A 19,916-nucleotide genomic window follows, 5' to 3' on the forward strand; every position below is an offset into this window, starting at 1 on the left:
TGCAAACTATTGAATGCAAAATCCTCCTTGCACAATAATGAGGCAGCATTTTGGGATATCATTTTTAAAATATATTATTTTCAAAGTTACTCACAATTAAGAGTGATCGCTTGGTGCTGTCTGCATAACACAATACGTAAAGGAATTAACAGAAAAAAAATTATAACCCAAATTCAGAGTCACTAATTTATTGATATTGCATGGGTCCAGCATTGATAAGTAATCGATTTTTAAAAATAAATATAGATACATTTACTAACTACATTAGAGTACAGTCAAGTTTCTTACTGAACAGTGACAGGATTGGACAGAGTCCGCATGGATTTAAGAGAGGGGAATCATACTTAGCAAATCTACTGAAAGAATCTTCAGAGTCAAATATTAAAGTAAGAAATTGCAGGACATTTAGAAAAGCTTATCATTAAACATGGTAGACTGGGTTTTGTGAAAGAGAAACTATATTTGACAAATTTGCTACAGTTTATTGAGGAGATAACAAGCAGGGCTGACAAAGGGCAATCCAATGATGTTCTGTATTTGGATATTAAAAATGTAAATGTAAAGCGCTACATAAAAGTTAATTGCTCAGTTAATTAGCTCATGGTATCGGCGTAATGTATTAGCATGGATTGAGGATTGGTTTACCACACTGGCTGTTGCTGAGTCCTCACTTGGAGTGCTGTATACAGTGTTAGCTCCCATATTTAATAAAGGATAAACCAACATCGGAGACCATTCAAAAAAGATTCAATTAGGTGCTTCGAGGACGAAAGGGTTGAACTATCAAGAATAGATATGCAGGAGTGATCTTATGGAAACAAGATTCTGAGGAGCTTGACAGAGTAGATGTTGACTAGATCTTCTAGCACCAGTGAAGTCTCAAACCAGGGGACATTACATAAGGGAACATTCATTTTAGAAAAAGTAAATAACTTTTTCTCTCAGTGAATGGCTAGAATTTCCGCACCCAAACAATTGTGAAAGTTAAATGTGGGAGGGAATGGTTGGGTTACTCTTCGGAGGGTTGTTCTGGCTTGTTGGGCTGAAGGGCCTGTTTCTACACAGTAGGGAATCTATGATTCTATCTCAAATTATTTTAAAAGAGGACAGATAGATTTTTGAAATATTGAGCAGTTGAGGGCTATGCGGATCAAGCATAAGAGGTGTTGAGGTCTGGGTTGGCCCAGCCATGATCTCTTAGAATGGGGAACAAGCTGAAGGCGATGAATGCCCTCCTCCTGCTCCGATTCCTTGAGGCTCCATTTCATGTTTTTTTGTTTCCAAATAAAAGCGTGATACAATGTGCTAAAGATCTCAGATGTTGTGAAAAGGAGTGAAAAAGTGGTGTTTATGTACTGGTTCAGGTGGCATTGATTCATCAATCACAGCTATTCAGTCATGAGTAGGAAGGCAATTCCCTCCATGAATAAAGGAAATCTACTGCAGATCTCACATAAAGGGAATTCCTACACTCAGCAAACTCTCCCATCACATTACCCAACATATCAGCTAAAGCAGGACAAACTGCGCATGTTCTCGCAAACAAAGGGAATTCGGGTGATTGATGTCAGACCGGACCAATGAAAGGACAGTGGACGGAGCTGGGTGACCGAGTTGGATTTTGGTCCTCCAACCAATCAAAGTGAATGAAGGGCGGAGCTAAACTAAACCATGTGATCACCCTCGCGCGCGGTGCAGAGTCGCTGTAATGAATGTTCGGGAAGTTATGGAGAGAAAGGATACGGTAAGGAAAGAAATAAACAGGGAAGCGGTAGAAAAACTGTGTTGGTATGAGCGGAGAGGTTTTACAAACAAATTGTGCACGTCGGAAAACACAAATTTGAACGTCCCAGTCCCGTGTTTGCATTAAATGAGGAATGGCCTCAGCGCGGCTGCAGGCCTGAGTGAGCGCCGACATCTTTATTCGGGACAACGATTCACTGGACACGTGCGGAACCGCCATCTTTGTAGGGGGCAAGGTGCAGCCAGGCGCATGTGCAGCCTTTCTCTAGTATAGAGTCTTTGGGATCATAGCAGCCAATACTGTTTGATAGCTTCACCAGATTAGCACTTCATTTTTAGGTCTGCCTCGTGCTGCTCATGGCATGCCCTCCTTTACTGTCCATTGTGATGGGTGAGAGCAGGATTTACAACCCCATGAGATTACAGATTGTGCTGGAGTACAGTTCTGCTGTTGATGTCCCACAGTACCTCATAGATACCCTGTTTGAGATCCTACATCTCTTTGAAGTCTGTCCCATTTAGAACAGTGATAGTGCCACTCAACACAGTGGAGGTTTTCTCAACTTTAAGGCAAGGCATTGTCTCCAAAAGGAACGTGTGATGGTCGTTCTTACAGATACTGTCATGGCCAGATGTATCTGCAGCTGGTCAATTCATAACAATGAGATCAAGTATGTTTTTTTCCCTCTTGTTGGTTCCCTCACCACCCGCTGCAGACTCAGTTGAGCAGCTATGTCCTTTAGGACCTGGCCAGCTCAGTCAGTAATTCTGTTGCAGAGCTAGTCTCGATTCTGGACATTGAAATCCTGTACCCAGAGTACGTTTGACACCATTTTGTTGCCTCAGTGCTTCCTCCAAATGTTGTTCAACATGAAGGAGAACTGGTTCATCAGCCAAGGGAGGACGGTACATGGTAATCAGCAGGAGCCATGAGACTCCCAGGGCGAATCCTCCCTGTCTGTACACCACTGTGCCACCACCTCTGTCTGGTCTGTCCTGCCGGTGGGACAGGACATACACAGAGATTTTAGGAGAAATTGAAGACTGCAGATGCTGGAGGTCAGAGTCGAGAGTGTGGTGCTGGAAAAGCACACCAGATCAGACTGATGAAGGGCTGAGGCTCAAAACGTCGATTCTCCTGCTCCTCTGATGCTGCCTGACCTGTTGTGCTTTTCCATCACCACACTCTCAAAAGCTAGGATGGTGATGGTGGTGTCTGGTCATTGTCTATCAGGGATGATTCCGTGAATATGACTATGTCAGGCTGCTTCTTGTCTAGTCTGAGGTACAGCTCTCCACATTTTGGCACCAAAAACTAGATGTTAGTGAGGAGGACGTTGCACCATCGAGAGGGATGATTCTGTGGTTGTAATTTCTGGTGCCTTGTTAGATGCCACATGGTCCATCCAGTTTCATTCCTGTGTTGAGACTTTGCAGTGATTAGTACAGTGAGTAGCTGGCTGGGCTGCTGTCAGGTTGGCAGGATTTTATTTTACCATTGACAATGGTTTCATGGAAATCAGGAGATTCCTAATTCCAGTTATTTTTTTCGTGAATTCAGATTCTACCATCTGCCAAGATGGGATTCGAACCAGGACTTCAGTCGTTTGTTTTAATATTCTGGATAAAAGCTAAATACATCAGGTTTGTTCACTCATTTTAAATATCACTAACCCTGGATTTGTTTCTTGTAAAACACTGTCCATCATCCTGTCTCCTCCATCCTCCCCTCCAATAACATGAGTGAGGAGCACATGGAGTTTCTCTGTCACCATGACTGAGATAATCCGATCTGTTGCTTCCCTCCCTCCCACTAGCCTACTGAGCCAAACTGCCTCACGTGGTGTTCCTGGTTTTTGTCCTAAACCTACATCTTTCTCCAGTCTCTTGTTAAGCCTTATCAGAGTTCCTCTTTACAATTTACCCAAAGCTTGCTAAACCACAGACTTTCCAACACTCTGTCTCCTCCTCCTCCTCACTGATTCACAGATATTGTTCCTTGTTCTGTCTGTCTGTCTTTTCTGGTTGTGCCCTTCTCTCCCCTTCTTTGAAAAACTTCCTTTTGACCTCACGGTTTTTGGAAAATCCTGCTCCATTTCCACTCTCTCTTTCCTTTCTGAATTCCTTGCATTTGGTGTCCCTCCAGTATCTATCCTTGCTCTCTCCTGTATCTCACCTACATACTGCCAGGAGTTGACATTGTGAAAAAGCACCATGTTAGGTTTGACATGTACACTGACACTGCCCAGCTCTCCCTCCCCACCATCCCTCCCCACCATCCCTCTCCATTGTTCCACTGTTACTCAGTTACCAAACTGCTTATCACATTCCCACTACTCGATTAGCTGCAGTTTCCTCCAATGAAACATTGTAACGGTTAAACCCATTGCCTTCAGTTGTTGTTCCAAATTCCTTTCTCTTACTGCTGAGCCTCTCCCTCTCCCTGGTAACTGTCTGAGGCAGAAATACGTTCTTCACAATATTGCTGTTATATCTGACCCCAAGGTGACCTTCTGATCAGGCATCTACACAATCACAAACACCAGGAATTCCAATCTCTTAAACATTGTTTGTCTCCACCTCACCCCAGCTCCATTGCTACTGAAACCCCTTACCCGCCTCTGTGTCGCCTTAAACTTGACGAATCTGAAGCAGAGCCCTTGATTCCACAACTGACCCAGAATCTGGTTCCAGACTCCCTTTTCAGTATTTACACTCAGAAACATCCACTCACTATTTATCCTGTCAAACCCCTTAAGAATCCTATATATCTCAACGAGATCACCTCTCTTTCTCCAAAATCCATTGAGTAGGGTCCCAACCTGTTCAGCCTTTATTTAAAAGATAATCCCTCCAAACCAGGGATCATCCCAGTGAATCTTCCCTGCTGGAAAAGCACAGCAGATCAGGCAGCATCCAAGGAGCAGGAGAATCAATGTTTCGGGCATAAGCCCTTCTTCAGCTTATGCCCAAAACTTTGATTCTCCTACTGCTTGGATGCTGCCTGACCTGCTGCGCTTTTCCAGCAACACATTTTTCAGCTCTGATCTCCAGCATCTGCAGTCCGCACTTTCTACTAGTGAATCTTCCCTGAAATGCCTCCAATAAAGTGACACATTTCCTTATCTAAAGGGAGGAGAAAGTGAGGTCTGCAGATGCTGGAGATCAAAGTTGAAACTTTATTGCTGGAACAGCACAGCAGGTCAGGCAGCATCCAGGGAACAGGAGATTCGACGTTTCGGGCACAGGCCCTTCTTCAGGAAAGGGTGAGAGGTTGGAGTGGGTGGGAGGGGTGTGGGAGTTCAGGTAGCGGTTAATATCGCGGCGGCAGTTTGCTATGAAGAGGTCGAGGGCAGGTAGGAGGCCAGCACGGGGTGTCCAGGTGGACGGGGTGTGTTGGAGGTGGGAGAAGGGGTCGTCAGAGGGTAGGCGAGAGTCTTGATTGAAGAAGAAGGCGCGAAGGCGGCGGAAGAAGTGTTCGATGTCACTCCGTGTATTGAATTCATTGACCCGAGAACGTGTGGGAACGAAGGTGAGACCTCTGCTGAGGACTGATCTTTCATCCTCGGAGAGGGTCAAGTCTGGAGGGATGGTGAACACACGGCAGTGCGGGGAGCTAGGACCTGGTGTGGGACTGGAGCTGGATGTGGGGGCGGGGTTAGGCCTGGGGGCGGGGACAGAGGTCGGCGTGGGGGCGGAGTTGGACATGGTGATGGAGACCGGCGGGGGGGGCGGGGTTAGGCGCGGTGACGGAACTCGGCCGGGGGGCGGAGTTAGGCGTGGTGGCGGAACGCGGCGTGGGGGCAGAGTTAGGCGCGGTGACGGAACGCAGCGGGGGGGCGGGGTTAGGCGTGGTGACGGAACGCGCCGGGGGGGCGGAGACACATGCGGCGATGTGGTCCAAATGTAGGTTGCTGACGTCACTGGGGGCGGAAGTAGCTGCGGCGACCACGGAGACAGAGTTCTTCCCCATAGCCGCGGAGGTCGCCAATCTGTTGGCGATTGTCTTCATTCCTGAAGAAGGGCCTGTGCCCGAAACGTCGAATCTCCTGTTCCCTGGATGCTGCCTGACCTGCTGTGCTGTTCCAGCAATAAAGTTTCAACTTATCTAAAGGGACCAAAACTGCTCACTTTACTCCAGATATGGTGGTCTCACCACCACTTCCTCACGTTACTCTCCGGTATATACTCCAAACTCTCATACTGAAAACCCTCTAAACAAAACATTCCATTCCCCTTCCTGATGACCTGTTGTAACTATGTACAGTAATCCTGCGCCAGGATGAGGGGATGGTGTGGGTTTCTAACTTGAACTGAGAGTGACGGATTTTATAAACTTGTATTACAGGATATTACAGGTGGACATTCAGATGGTAATCTCAGTAAATGTTCTGCCAAACTCTGAATTACTCAGTACATCAGGACCTGGATATTCGCATTGTGAGTATTGCGTTCCAGATCAATCCCATTTGCTGCTTAAAAATTCTCCTTTGAATCATCACATTCTCTCAAAAGGTCTCCCCAAACCATCATGTGTTATGTAATCCTTTTATAATGACCTGATGAGTGTAAGGTTTATTATTCGAATGTGTAATTTTTGTATAACGATGCTTTAGAGAGGGAGCAGAATATTCTTAAAGGGCAGAATAACCATTTTGAAGGGAGGCTGTTGTTTATTGGTATCAATGACATAGGAATAGAAGAGTTCACATTGTTGGATCATTCGAATCTCTTGTGGGGTAGAATTGACCTCCATCAGAAGGATGGATTGTACCTGCACTGAAAGGGAAGAGTTGCTAGTGCTATTCAGGAGGCATTAAACCAGTGAAGGAATGGAGGTAAACTCAAAGAGAGAGAGTGAGGAAAGAGCCAAGTCTGAGGCTGGTACAGTTCAGGCATCAAACAGTCAAGGCAGGCAAGGGCAAGGCACAGAATGAGGTAGGACTGAGCAGTTACACTGCATTTATTTCAATGCAGGAGGCCCGATAGGTCGGGCAGAGGAGCTCAGGGTATGGTTTTGAACATGGCACTGGGATATTACAGCAATTACAGAGGCATGACTTAGGAATGGTTAGGACCAGCAGCTTAATGTTCCAAGGTATAGATGCTATAGCAAGGATAGAAAGGGGGCAACAGAGCAGGGGGGTGAGGTGGTTTTGATGAGGGATAACATTATGGCTGGGCTTCAGGAGGATATTCCTGGAAGTACATCCAGGCAAGTTGTACAGATGGAACTGAGAAATACATAGTCAGCCGGGAATTGAGAAGCAAATTTACTAACAGATCACTTATCTGTAAGAATAGTATGATTGTATACAAGACTTGACCTTTTTTAATTAATTCACAGGATGAGGGTGTCACTGGCTGGGCCTCAAGGGCAGTTAAGATTCAACCACGTTGCTGTGGGTCTGGAGTCACATGTAGGTCAGACCAGGTAAGGATGGCAGATTCCTTCCTTGAAGGATATTAGTGAATCTCATGGGTTTTTTTTTTTGCAACAATCAACAATGGATTCATGGTCTTTAATAGATTCTTACTTCCAAATTTTTATTGAATTCACATTCCACTGTCTGCTGTGACTGGATCCAAACTCTAGGCCCCAGAACGTTATCTGGGTGTCTGGATTATCCATCTAGCGATAGTATCACTAGACCATTGGGCAGGGTGAGTGACTGAGGTATCAGTGGGGCATCACATCAGCACCAAATATCCCATGGTCTCTGTGGAACGTAGAAAGGGCTGGGGAGGGAAATATATCCCTGGTGGTGGGGTCTGACTGTAGGTAGCGGAAATTGCAAATGTTAATGCGCTGTATCTGGTGATTCGTGGGGTGGCAGGTGAGGACCGGTGGATTATATTCTTATTGTGGTTGGAGGGGTGGGGGGAAGGTGGAGGTACGGGAAGTGGAGGATATGCATTGGAGGGCATTGTTGATCACGTGGGAGGGAAATGCAGTCCTTGAAATAGGAATCCTTTCTGGGATGTACTGGAGTAGAATTGCTTCTCCTGGGAGCAGATATGGCAGAGGCGGAGGAATTGGGAGTACAGGTTCATGTTTTTACAGGAATATATTCAAGGGAAATCAGATGAGCAAAAAGGGAACATGAAATATCTCTAGGAAATGGTTTAAGTAGAATCCAAAGCGATTCTACAAATATATCAAGGATAAAAGAAAAAACAGACAAAGAATACAACTTCTTAAAGATCAAGAAGGCCATCTGTGGAACAACAGGAGGTGGGAGAGATATTATGCTACTCTTTTCTGGAGAGTTTGGAGAACTTGATAGTTAACAACAGTGATAACTTGAAAAGTGTCCATGTTACAGAGGAGGTGGTACTGGATGTCTTAAATGGCATCAAGGTGGATAAATCTCTGGGTCCTGATCAGGTGTATCCCAGAAATTTGTGGAAAGCTAGGAAAGCAGTGCCCCTCCCTGAGGTATTTATATCATCGTTTGTGACAGGTGAGGTGCTGGAAGACAGGTGTTGTTATTTTAAAAAGGTGGTAAGGAAAGGCCAGGGAACAAGAGAACAGGCAGCCTGAGGTCAGTGGTAGGCAAGTTGTTGGAAGGGATTCTGAGGGATAGGATTTACATGTATTTGGAAAGACCAGGAAAGATTAAGGATAGTCAACATGACTTTGTGTGAGTAATTCTCTCTTTCTAACTTGATTGAGTTTTCTTGAAGATGTGACAAAGATGATTGATGAAGACAGACTGTGGACGTTGTCTATATGGACACTGAACGATGTTCCACAAAGCAGACTGGTTAGCAAGGTTAGATAACATGGAATGTTGGGAGAACTAGCCATTTGGATACAAAACTGGCTTGAAGGTAGGAGGCAGAGGGTGGTGATGGAGGGTTGCTTTGCGGACTGGAGGCCTGTGAGCAGCAGTGTGCTGCAGGAATGGATATTCGGTTCTCAAAAAAATGACGTGGATGTAAATATATGAGATATAGTCAGTGGGTTTACAGAAGTCACCAAAATTGGAGGTGTAGTGGACAGCGAAGAAGGTTAGTTCAGAATACAACAGGATCTTGATCAGATGGGCCATTGGAGCAAAGAATGGCAGATGGAGTTCAATTTAGACAAATGCGAGGTGCTGCATTTTGGAAAGGCAAATCAGGGCAGGACTTATACACTTAATGGTAAAGTCCTTCGGAGTGTTGCTGAACAAAGAGACCATGGGGTTCAGATTCATTGTTCGTTGAAAGTAGAGTCGCAGATAGGCAGACTAGTGAAGGTGGTGTTTGGTATGCTTATATTTATTGGTCGATGCATTGAATACAGAAGCTGGGGCATCATATTGTGGCTGGACAGGACATTGATTAAGCCACTTCAGGAATTCTGTTTTAAGTTCAAAATCCCTGTTCTGGGAAGGATGTTCTGAATCTTGAAAGAGTTCAGACAAGATTGACAAAGACTTTGCCAGGGTTGGAGGATTTGGGCTACAGGGAGAGGCTGGAGGTAATTTCCCTGGAGAGTCAAAGACTGAGAGGTGACTTCATGTAGATTTGTAAAATCATGAGGGGCATGGATAAGGTGAACAGCCAGGGTCTTTTCCCCCCAGGTTAGGTGGTTCCAAAACAAGATCACATGGGCTTAAGTCAAGAGAGCAAAGATTTAAAAGGGATCTGAGGAGCAAAGCTTTCAAGCTGTGTGTGGTGTGTGTATTGGATGAGCTGCCAGATGAAGTAGTGGAGGCTGATACAATTACAACATTTGAAAGGCATCTGATTGGGTACATGAATAGGAAGGCTTTCGAGGGATACGGATCAATAGCTGGGAATAGGATTCCATTAGTTTAGGATTCCTAGTTGGCATGGACAAATTGGACCAAAGGTCTGTTTCTGTGCTGTACATCTCTATGACACGAATAAATGAAAATAAGATGTGTTCCTCTTTTGTAGAGAGCTAGCAGAAGCACAGATAATTGTATTTATAGCTGAGAAGGTTAAGCAGTGAGTTTGACCAGCTGCAAATTTGTGTCTAGGATATTTAATTTGCAGAGAGAAGGGAATTGTTAACAATGTCACAATTTTAGTAACTATTTTCAGGTAATTGGCAAATAATATGTGAACATGTGAACATTATTTTATTCAGTAAGGTCTGAGCATCTGGAACAGTCTAATTGGCAGCTGGACACAGACTCAGCAGTTATTCATAAACAGATTTGGAATTTTACTTTTTAGGGGAAGATTTGGGGGGCTATGGGCAAATGGGAAGGGAATTGGGACAGATGTGCAGCATCTCCAGAGGGAGAGAGTACAGTCCCAACGGGCTGAATAGCCCCCAGCCCCTGTGCTCTGTGATACTGCACCATTCACTGAATGATGAACCTCATCCCATGGCAGATAGAGGGAGGATCCCACCACTCACCTCACAATGGGTCTCGTGTGATTGATGTCAGCGTAGGCCAATAGGGGGCAGAGGGCAGTACTAGAGGACCAGGTCGTACCAGTTTGTCTTCCAACCAATCGGAGTGAATGAGGGCATCCTCAAGGCTGAAACTAAAGAAAGGCACATATCGCAGAGATTTGAGAAACTGGAGGACATGAGATAGGGAGCGTTCTGTGGCTGGTGAGGAATTATATAAATAAGGAAGAGTTGTGAGGCTGGATGAGGTGATAGTGGTCGGGAGAGTTGAGGATGGAGGAATTTAGAGTTAGTAAGGGTTAGAGTCATAATGGTATACAGCAAGGAAACAGGCCCTGTGGTCCAACCAGTCCATGCCAACCATAATTCCAAACTGAACTAATTGTACCTGCCTCCGCTTGGTCCACATCCATCCAAATATTTTCTATTTATGTACTTATCTGAATGTATTTTAAATATTGTAATTGTATTCACAGCTACCACTTCCTCTGGAAATTCATTCCACACGTATATTTTTTTTTTAAAACCCTAATGTCTTTTCTCAAACCTTTCTCATTTCTTCTCAAAATGAATGCACCCGAGTTTTGAATCCCCCTCTCCCCCGGCTATTCACTTTATCTACACTCTTTTTCTGATTTTATAAACCTCTAATAAGGTCACCCCTCAACCTTGTGCACGCCAGTGAAAAAGATTCCCAGCCTATCCAGCCTCTCCTTAGAACACAATCCCTCCATTCATGGCAACATGCTGATAAATCTCTCCTGAACCTGCTCCAATTTAATAATATCCTTCCTGTAACAGCACAACCAGAACTGGACAGAGTATTCCAGAAGAGGCCTCCCCAACGTCCTGTACATCCTCAACATAACGTCCCAACTCCTGTACTCAAAGGTCTGAACAATGAAGGTAAGTGTGCTTAGCACCTTCTTAACCATCCTGTCTACATGTAACACAAACTTCCAAGACGTGAAGCCCTCTGTCTCTTCGTTCCCATATCACTACTCAAGGCCCTACTTTTATTGCGTGTAAGTCCTACCCTCGTTTGTTTTGTCAGGATGTAATATTTTGCATTTATTCCAATCCAAAAGTCCTTCAAGTATAAAGGCAGTAGGAGTATAATTAAGTGGGAAATCAGGAGGCAAAAAGGGGACGTGAGATAGCTTTGGCGAATAGGGTTAAGGATAATCCAAAGGGCTTTTATAAATACATTAAGAACAAAAGGCTAACTAGGAGAAAATAGAGATCAGCAAGGCAGTCTTTGTGTGGGGCTTCAGGCAATGGGCGAGATAGGGAAACAAGTACTTTGCATCAGTGTTTACTGTGAAGAAGTACATGGGCGATATAGAATGTGGGGAAATAAATGGTGACATCTTGAAAAATGTCCATATTACAAAGGAGGAGGTGCTCAATGAGTGGCTAAGGAGCTGGTGCAGGGGAAAAGGATTCACATTTTTTGGATCATTGTGATCTCCTCTGGAGTAGAGTTGACCTGCATAAGAAGGATGGATTGTACCTGATTTGGAAGGTGTCTAATATCTGGGCAGGGAGATTTGTTAATGCTACTCAGGAGTCATTAAACCAGTGAGGGAGTGGGTGTGATTGCAAATATATAGTGAGAAAAGAGGTATGTCTGAGGCTGGTACAGTTCTGAGATCAAATAGTCAAGGCAGGCAAGGGCAAAGCAGAGAATGAGGTCAGACTGAGTAGTTACACTGCATTTATTTCAATGCAAGGGGCCTGACAGGGAAGGCAGATGGGCTTAGGGTATGGTTTTGAACATGGCACTGGGATATTATGGGTATTACAGAAACGTGGCTCAGGGATGGATAGGACTGGCAGCTTAATGTTTCAGAGTATAGATGCTATAGGAAGAATAGAAACGGGGCCAAGAGAGGAGGGGGAGTAGCGTTTTTGATTAGGAATAGCATTATGTTTGTGCTTAGGGAGGATATTCATGGGAGTACGCCCAGTGAAAGTTATTTGGGTGGAACTGGGAAATAAGAAAGGGATGATCACCTTATTGGGGTTGTCTGCCGTGGATTTCATCTGGGTTCTCTGGTTTCCTCCCACAGTGCAACGATGTGCAGGGTAGATTGGATTATCCAGGCTGAATTTCCTGTAGTGTTCGGGGATGTGTAGGTTGGGTGGCCCTGGAAAATGCAACATTGCAGGGGGAGGTTAGGAGGCTCTGAGCGTCAGTATCGATGTGATGGGCCGAATGGTCTCATTCCACACTGTTGGGATTCTGGGATACTCTGATAATTCTACTAGTTTTAAAATAGTTACAGCAAATAATAGACCAGATTGTCCAATTTAGAAACTTAACTTTTCAAAGGTCAAAATTTTCATCTGACCCCTCAAACCTGCTCTGCCATTCAATAAGATCAGGGTTGATCTTTTCATGGCCTCAGCTCCACATTCCTGCTCTCTCACCATAACCCTTAATTCCTTTCCTGTTCACAAATCTACCTTTTGCCTTAAAGGCAAATAAAGTTGATAGCTCAACTGCTTCACTCAGCAGGGAATTCCACAGATTCACAACCCTTTAGCTGAAGAAGTTACTCCTGAACTCAGTCCTAAATCTTCTCCACCTTATTTTGACGCTATGTTCTCTAGTTTCACCCACCCCTGGTGAAAATAAACTCCCTGCTTCTATCTTACTTACTCCCTTCATAATTTTGTTTTTTTACCCCATCCAACCTCCCATTCTTCTAAATTACAATGAGTATAGAACCAGTTTTCACAATCTCTCCACATACACCAACCCTCTCAACTCCAGGCCCAAACTAGTGACCCTCCTCTAGACCCCCTCCAGTGCTAGTACATCCTTGCTGAAGTAAGGAGATCAAACCTGTACACAGTACTCCAGGTGTGGCCTGTACAGCTGCAGCATAACCATCCCTCTAGCAAGGAAGCACAATATTCCGTTCAATGCCTTAATTACCTGCTGCACCTGCAAACCAACTTCCTGTGATTCATGCACAAGGACACCCAGCTCCGTCTGTACAGCAGCATGCTGCAAGTTTTCACCATTTCATCATCCAGTTTGCTGTTAGTTCAACCAAAGTGGATGACCCCACATTTCCCAACATTGTCCTCCATCTGCCAGATCCTTACCCACTCACTCAACCTATCTGTATCCCTGTGCAGACTTACGGTGGCCTCTGCACACATTGCTCTACCTCATCTTTGTATCAAATCTGAACTCTGACACCGTACACTTGGTCCTCAACTCCAAAACGTTTGTGTAAATTGTAAACAGTTGTAGTGCCATCACTAATCCAAACACCCGTTTATCCCCATTCTTTACTTTTTGTTGGTTAACCCATCCTGTATCCATGCTTATACATTACCCATAACGCCGTGCAGCCTTTATCTTATACAGCAGCCTTTCATGTGGCAACTTGTCGATTACTTTCTGGAAATCCAGATACACCACATCCACCGGGTCCCCCTTGTCCAACGCATTTGTGATGTCCTCAAATAGTTCAAGTAAATGCGTTAAACATGAGCTGCCTTTCATGAATCCATGCTGTGTCTGCTCAATGGGATAGTTTCTGCCCAGATAACTCGCTACTACTTCCTTGAGAGGTTCAAGCATTTTCCCCACTACAGAAGTTAAACTAATAGGTGTTTTGTTTTTAAATAGTGGCATCACATTTGCAGCTTTCCAATCTGTCAGATACGTCCCAGAGTCCAGCAAATTTTCGTGAATTATCATGAACACATTTGCTATTTTCCCGGCCATCTCTTTTAGTCCCTGGGATGCATTCCATCACTGCCAGGCACCCCTTTTACCTTTAGGCTGTTACCTTTCCCAACACTTCCTCTTTACTGAGAATGATTGATTCTCTGTCCATATCTGCCATTGCCTCCATAGACCTGTAAAAATGAGACAATGAGAGTACACAGACAGTAGGTTCCTGTTAAGGGCAAGGCTGGGAGGCGTAGAGAATGCTGCCTGTCGAGAGAAATTGAGGCTCTGGTCAAGAAAATGAAGGAGGGATATGGCAGGTACGGACAGCTGGGTTTGATTGGATCCCTGGAGGAGTATAGAGACAGTAGGAGAATACTTGAGGGAAACCAGGAGGGCAAAAAGGGGACAAGCGATGGCTTTGGGAAATAGGTTTAAGGAGAATCCAAAGAGATTCTAGAAATACACTAAGGACAAAGAGTACCAGGCAGAGAATAGGGACCCTCAAAAATCAACAAGACTGACTATGGAACCGCAGGAGGTTGGAAAGGTTCTATATGAATATTACACATTGGTTTTTACTGAAAAACGATATGGAAGCTAGAGAATTTGCACAAATAAATAGTGATAACTTGGCAAGTGTCCATGTTACAGAGGAGGATACCCTGAATGTCTTAAAATGGATAAAGGTGGATAAATCCCTGGGACCAGATCAGATGTATCCCAGAAATTTGTGGGAAGCTAGAGAAGTGATTGTTGGGCCCCTCCCTGAGATATTTGTGTCATCAATAACCACAGGTGAGGTGCTGAAAGATGTGTGCCATTATTTGAGAAAGGTGGTAAGGAAAAGCCAGAGAACTATAGACCGGTGAGCCTGTAGTCAGTGGCAGGCAAGTTGTTGGAAGGGATTCTAAGGGACAGGATTTGCATGTAATTGGAAAGGCAAATAATTGGGGAGAATCAGCATGGCTTTGTGCATGGACATCGTTAACTTGGTCTTCAGGAAGACACAATGTTCCTCATAACAACAGACTGGTTAGCAAGTTCAACATCATAGAATACGGGGAGAACTAGCTATTTGGATTAAATAAAAATGGCTGAAAGGTCATTGATCACAGAGATGTACAGCACAGAATCAGACCCTTCGGTCCAACCCATCCATGCCAACCAGATATTCCAGCCCAATCTATCCCACCTTCCAGCACCTGGCCCATATCCCTCCAAATCTTTCCTATTCATATACGTATCTAGATGCCTTTTAAATGTTGCAATTGTACTAGCCTCCACCACTTCCTCTGGAAACTCATTCCATACACGTACCACCCTCTGCGTGTAAACGTTGCCCCTCAGGTCTCTTTTATATCTTTCCCCTCCCACCCTAAACCTATGCCGTCTAGTTCTGGAAGCCCCCACTCCAGGGAGGAGACTTTGTCTATTTATCTTATTTATCCTATCCATGCCGCTCACGATTTTATGTACCTCTGTGAGGTCACCCCTCAGCCTCCGACACTCCGGGGAAAACAGCCCCAGCCTATTCAACCTCCCCTTGTCGTGATTTCGACCAGGAGCAGATTTGTCTCCAGGATATTTAGTTGACAGAGAGGGAAAGTAGAAAGTTTGTCACAATTTTTAGTAACTGCATTCATGTAACTGGCAAATAATGCAAGGTAAAAATGTGAAGATTATTTTACTGAGTCAGTTCTGAGCATCTGGAACAGTTTGAACAACAGCTGAATGCAGATTCAACAGTTACTGTCAAAACAAATTTGGAATTCAACTTTTTAAGGAAAGATTTGGAGGGCTATGGACAGATGGGAGGGGAGTTGGGACAGATTTGCAGCATCTGAGAGGGAGAAAGTACAGCTCAAATGGGCTGAATAGCCCCCAGCCCCTATACTCTGTGATAATGCCCCATTCACTGTGAATGATGAAGCTCATCCCACTGCAGAGCCATCGAGCCATAGAGATGTACTGCACAGAAACAGACCCTTTGGTCAAACTCGTCCATGCTGACCAGATGTCTTAACCTAATCAAGTCCTATTTGCCAGCACTTGGCATATATCCCTCTATACCCTTCCTATTCATATACCCATTCAGATGCGTTTCAGATGGTGTAATTGTACCAGGCTCCACCACTTGTCCTGACCGAAAATTCCATGCATGCAGCATCCTCTGATTGACAGAAGTTGCCCCTTAGTTCCCTTTTAAATATTTTCCCTGTCAACTTAAACCTATGCCCTCTCGTTCTGGACCTGTCTATTTATCCTATTCATGCTCCTCATGGTTTTATAAAACTCAATGAGGTCACCCTTCAGCCTCCAACACTTATGGGAGGATCCCACCAACATGACACAATGGGGCCCAGGTGATTGACAGCAGCTGCAGACCAATAGGAGAGTTGGCGTGATCCTCCAGCCAATATAAGTGAATGAGGGGTGTGGCCAGCAGGCCAACACGTGACCATGAGCTGTGCAGGCGCAGTGTCACTGTGAGGGGGGGACTCAGTGAGTGTGATGGGAGTGGCATAGACTGGGAGAAAAATGGATTTTGTGGGTACTGGGGCAGTTTATAAACACACGATGTAGGCTGCTTGACATGAATTACAAGCTCCCGCTAAATAAAAACCAGAAAAAACTGTGGATGATGGAAATGATAAACAACAACCAGAAAGTGCTGGAAAAGCTCAGCAGGTCTGGCAGCATCTGTGAAGACAAGTCAGAGTTAACATTTCTGATCCTATGAACCTTCCTCAGAACTGATGTGACTGAGGAAAAAATGTTGGTTTATATGCAGAAGGTATAGGTTAAAGAGTAAATGATTGGGAATAGAGCCCAAAGAGAGAGAGAGGAGAAATTGGACAAAGGAGTGTATATCGATCTGGCTGGGGGAGGGTGAATAGCTGTTTATGGGGACTGTTAGTGGCTAATCACAGATAGTGTGAAATAGCAGGCTATATAATAACAAGGCCTGGTGTGTGGGGTAGGGGGCTAGGATGCTAGGACGTGGGAGAGTTCAGGATCTAAAATTATTGAATTTGATATTGAGGCCAAAGGGCTGAAGGGTCCCCGGTGATGAGGTTTTGTTCTTCCAGCTTCATTAACATGTGGCACTGGAAACGCACAGCAGGTCAGGCAGCATCCAAGTAGCTGGAGAATCGACATTTTAGGTATATGCCCTTCATCAGGAATGTGCGGTGTGGGAAAGAGTGCTGAGAGATAAATAGGAGGGGGTGTGTAGGGTTGGGGGGGGAAGGGAGCTAGGAAGGCAATAGGTAGATGCAGATGGGAGAGGATGGAGTGGATAATGGGGAAGAAGATGGACAGATGGGTCAGTTCAAGAGGCCAGTGCCGAGTTGGAGGGTTGGAGCTAGGATAAGGTGGGGTGAGGGGAGATGAGGAAACATTGATGCTGTGTGGTTGAAGGGTCCCAAGGCGGACGATGAGGTGTTATTCCTCCAGGCTTCGGATGGCTCGATTTGGCGATGGAGGCAGCCCAGAATCTGCATGTCCTTGGCGGAGTGGGAGGGGCCGTTGAAGTTGTCGGCCACAGGGCAGTGGAGTTGGTTGGTACATCTGTCCCAGAAATGTTCCCTGAAATATTCCGCAAATTGGCGTCCTGTCTCCCCACTGTAGAGGAGACCACATCGAGAGCAAAGGACTCAATAGGTGAAATGTTTGAATGTAAGAACTATCTCTGCTGAATGTGGAAGGATCCTTTGGTGTCTTGGATGGAGGTGAGGGGAAGGTGTGGGCACAGGTTTTCCACCTCTTGCAATGGCGAGCGAAGGTGCTGGGAGTAGAGGATGGGTTGGTGGGGAGCATGGATCTAACAAGGCAGTCACAGAGAGAATGGTCTCTGAGGAATGCTGAAAGGACTGGGGAGGGAAATATATCTCTGATGGGGTCTGATTGTAGGTGGTGGAAATAGTGGAGGATGATGTGTTGTACCTGGGTGGAATGTGAGGACTTGGGGGATTCTATCCTTGTTGCAGTTGAAGGAGTTGGGTTCAAGGGCAGAGGTGTGGGAAGTAGAGGAGATACGGTGGAGGGTATTGTTGACCACATGGGAGGGGAAATTGCTGTAATTGAAATACGGAGCCATTTGCTATGTTCTGGAGTGTTCTGCCAGTTTGTATCAAGCTTCACTGGAACATTGCAGTAAGTATGAGACAGGGATGTTGGCCAGGGAACATGCTTGTGTGTTGAAGTGGCAGGCAACTGGAAGCTCAGGGTCTTTTTTGCGGCAGAACGTACATCAGCCACCATTTCCATCGCATCCACTGAGATGCTGCCAGACACCGGTTCCTGTTCCCTCCATTAACAGCTATGCACTCTCCCAGCCAGATCGCTATCCAGTCCTTTTTCTTTCCAAATGTTCCTTTGGGCTCTGTCCCCACCTATTATTCACTCTTTAACCCCTATCTCCTTTGCCATTGCACTGGGAGCTAAATTGCCCATAGTTTTCAGAGACGTGTAGGTTAGGTGCAAGATAAATATTTGTCTTTACTATTCATCCTGCACTGACTGTGAGTTTTGTTGTGTGAATTCATTTTATGGGATATTAATTGAGACTGGGATCTCAAAAACAGGTTTTTACAGTCAGCAGAGACATCAGGACCTGAATATAATTGGCATTTAACTGTGGGAACAGAAAGGTTTTTCTGTTCTGTCTGTGAGAAAATATCTTCAATAATTTTGTAAAGCAAAAATCAGAGAGATGGACAAATTTGTGGCTGGATCACCCTTTGGGTGTGTGCTCTGTTCTAGGCCCTGCAGCTGACGAAGGAGATATTGCCCTGAAAGGGAGCACAGATTTATCCAAATTGCAATTCATCTCTTTGCAGGAACTGTCAGATTTAGTCCCCAATCACCCACTTCGTAATGTTAACCTGTAAACTCCTTATTTTCAGTTCTCTGCAAACTACCCATTAAAATTCCTATGGACTAAAATTCCAGCATCTTTTCAGGTGGAATGTTTCAGATTCTGACAACTGAAAATGACAGGGCTGTACTGAGAATGCTGCTTGGCTCAGTGAGTGTGTTTTGGAGTTGGGTGAAAACAATGAGGTGAGACAGGGAGAAGGTGAAGCTGAAACTCAGGTTTAGTTCAGGCCATTCAGAAATTCACATGGCCCCAATGGGAATAGCCAATTTTTATGAGATACTTGCTGAATATTTTGTAACAGATTTTAAAGTATAACATGTCAGCTTAAGTAAAGGTCGGGGCTTTAGATTATAATGGACATGCTTAAGTGAAGAAAGGTTGCTAGCTCATTTAAGTTCTCGCGATAGGAGAACTAGCTGAATCTAGAGAGACATTGTTACAGGAGACCTCAGATCCACGGTGTTCTCCTCTTGTACAATGTGGGAAATAAGGGATGCTTCCAGTGTCCCTGGCGACAATATGTGCAGGAAGTGTGCCCATCTGCAGTTACTGGGAAACTGCTTTTCAGATCTGAAGCTGTGAGTGGACTTACTGTAGCTCATCTGCAATACTGAGGATGTTATGGACAGCACATTCAGTGAGTTAGGAAAGTGAATGGATGACTATCAGATCAAGTAAAAGGCTCAGGAAGGAAATACAGGAGTTCCCAGTGATCATCCCGTTATCAAACAGATACTGTATCCCGCTTCGGATTCTGCAAAGAACAGGAGGAAAGAGAGTGACGGGGATTCAATAGTCAGGGGTACAGACAGGCACTTCTGTGGCCACAGACATGAATCCAGGATAGTATGTTACCTCCCTGGTGCCAGGATCCGCGATAGCATGGATAGGTTATTGGACATTGTGGAGCTGGAGGGTAAACAGCCAGTGGTGGTGGAATCCTCTCACTATGCAGACCATGTATCATTTACATTCTCCACTGCTTCTCACTCATGTCTGCTTCAAAAAGAGGGAATCACTGAGAAACACGGAATAAAATGGGGTCAGAGTCTCTGGTATTAAACTGTTGAACACAATGCCCCCATCTTATCCATATTGGTCATCAAGGACACATGCCCGCTGCGATCATCTAATACCTTTTTGATATTAGAATAGATGATAGATGATTGGTTAATGTTTTGGGGAGGCAAATGAGCAGAGAGGTTTAGTAGGAAATT

At 44.9% G+C, this 19,916-nt stretch overlaps 1 long non-coding RNA gene across 7 annotated transcripts in view; it reads left to right on the forward strand.

Moving 5' to 3' along the window:
* Nucleotides 1-1,699: 1,699 nt before the first annotated feature.
* Nucleotides 1,700-19,916, forward strand: part of LOC122547713 (uncharacterized) — a 46,270-nt gene continuing 28,053 nt past the window's right edge. For 3 of the 7 annotated variants that reach the window (XR_015758708.1, XR_015758712.1, XR_015758709.1), the window contains exons 1-5: nt 1,700-1,744; nt 3,305-3,387; nt 6,092-6,183; nt 7,091-7,177; nt 10,922-11,026. This is a non-coding gene — a long non-coding RNA (uncharacterized LOC122547713). The remainder of the gene's footprint in view (nt 1,745-3,304; nt 3,388-6,091; nt 6,184-7,090; nt 7,178-10,921; nt 11,027-19,916) is intronic. The other 4 variants (XR_015758711.1, XR_015758710.1, XR_015758713.1 and 1 more) reach the window with 2 other exon arrangements.

The sequence above is a fragment of the Chiloscyllium plagiosum genome, unplaced genomic scaffold, assembly GCF_037043375.1.
Source record: "Chiloscyllium plagiosum isolate Xiang-an unplaced genomic scaffold, Cpla_swu_hap1 HiC_scaffold_11, whole genome shotgun sequence".
Classification (NCBI taxonomy): Eukaryota; Metazoa; Chordata; class Chondrichthyes; order Orectolobiformes; family Hemiscylliidae; genus Chiloscyllium; species Chiloscyllium plagiosum.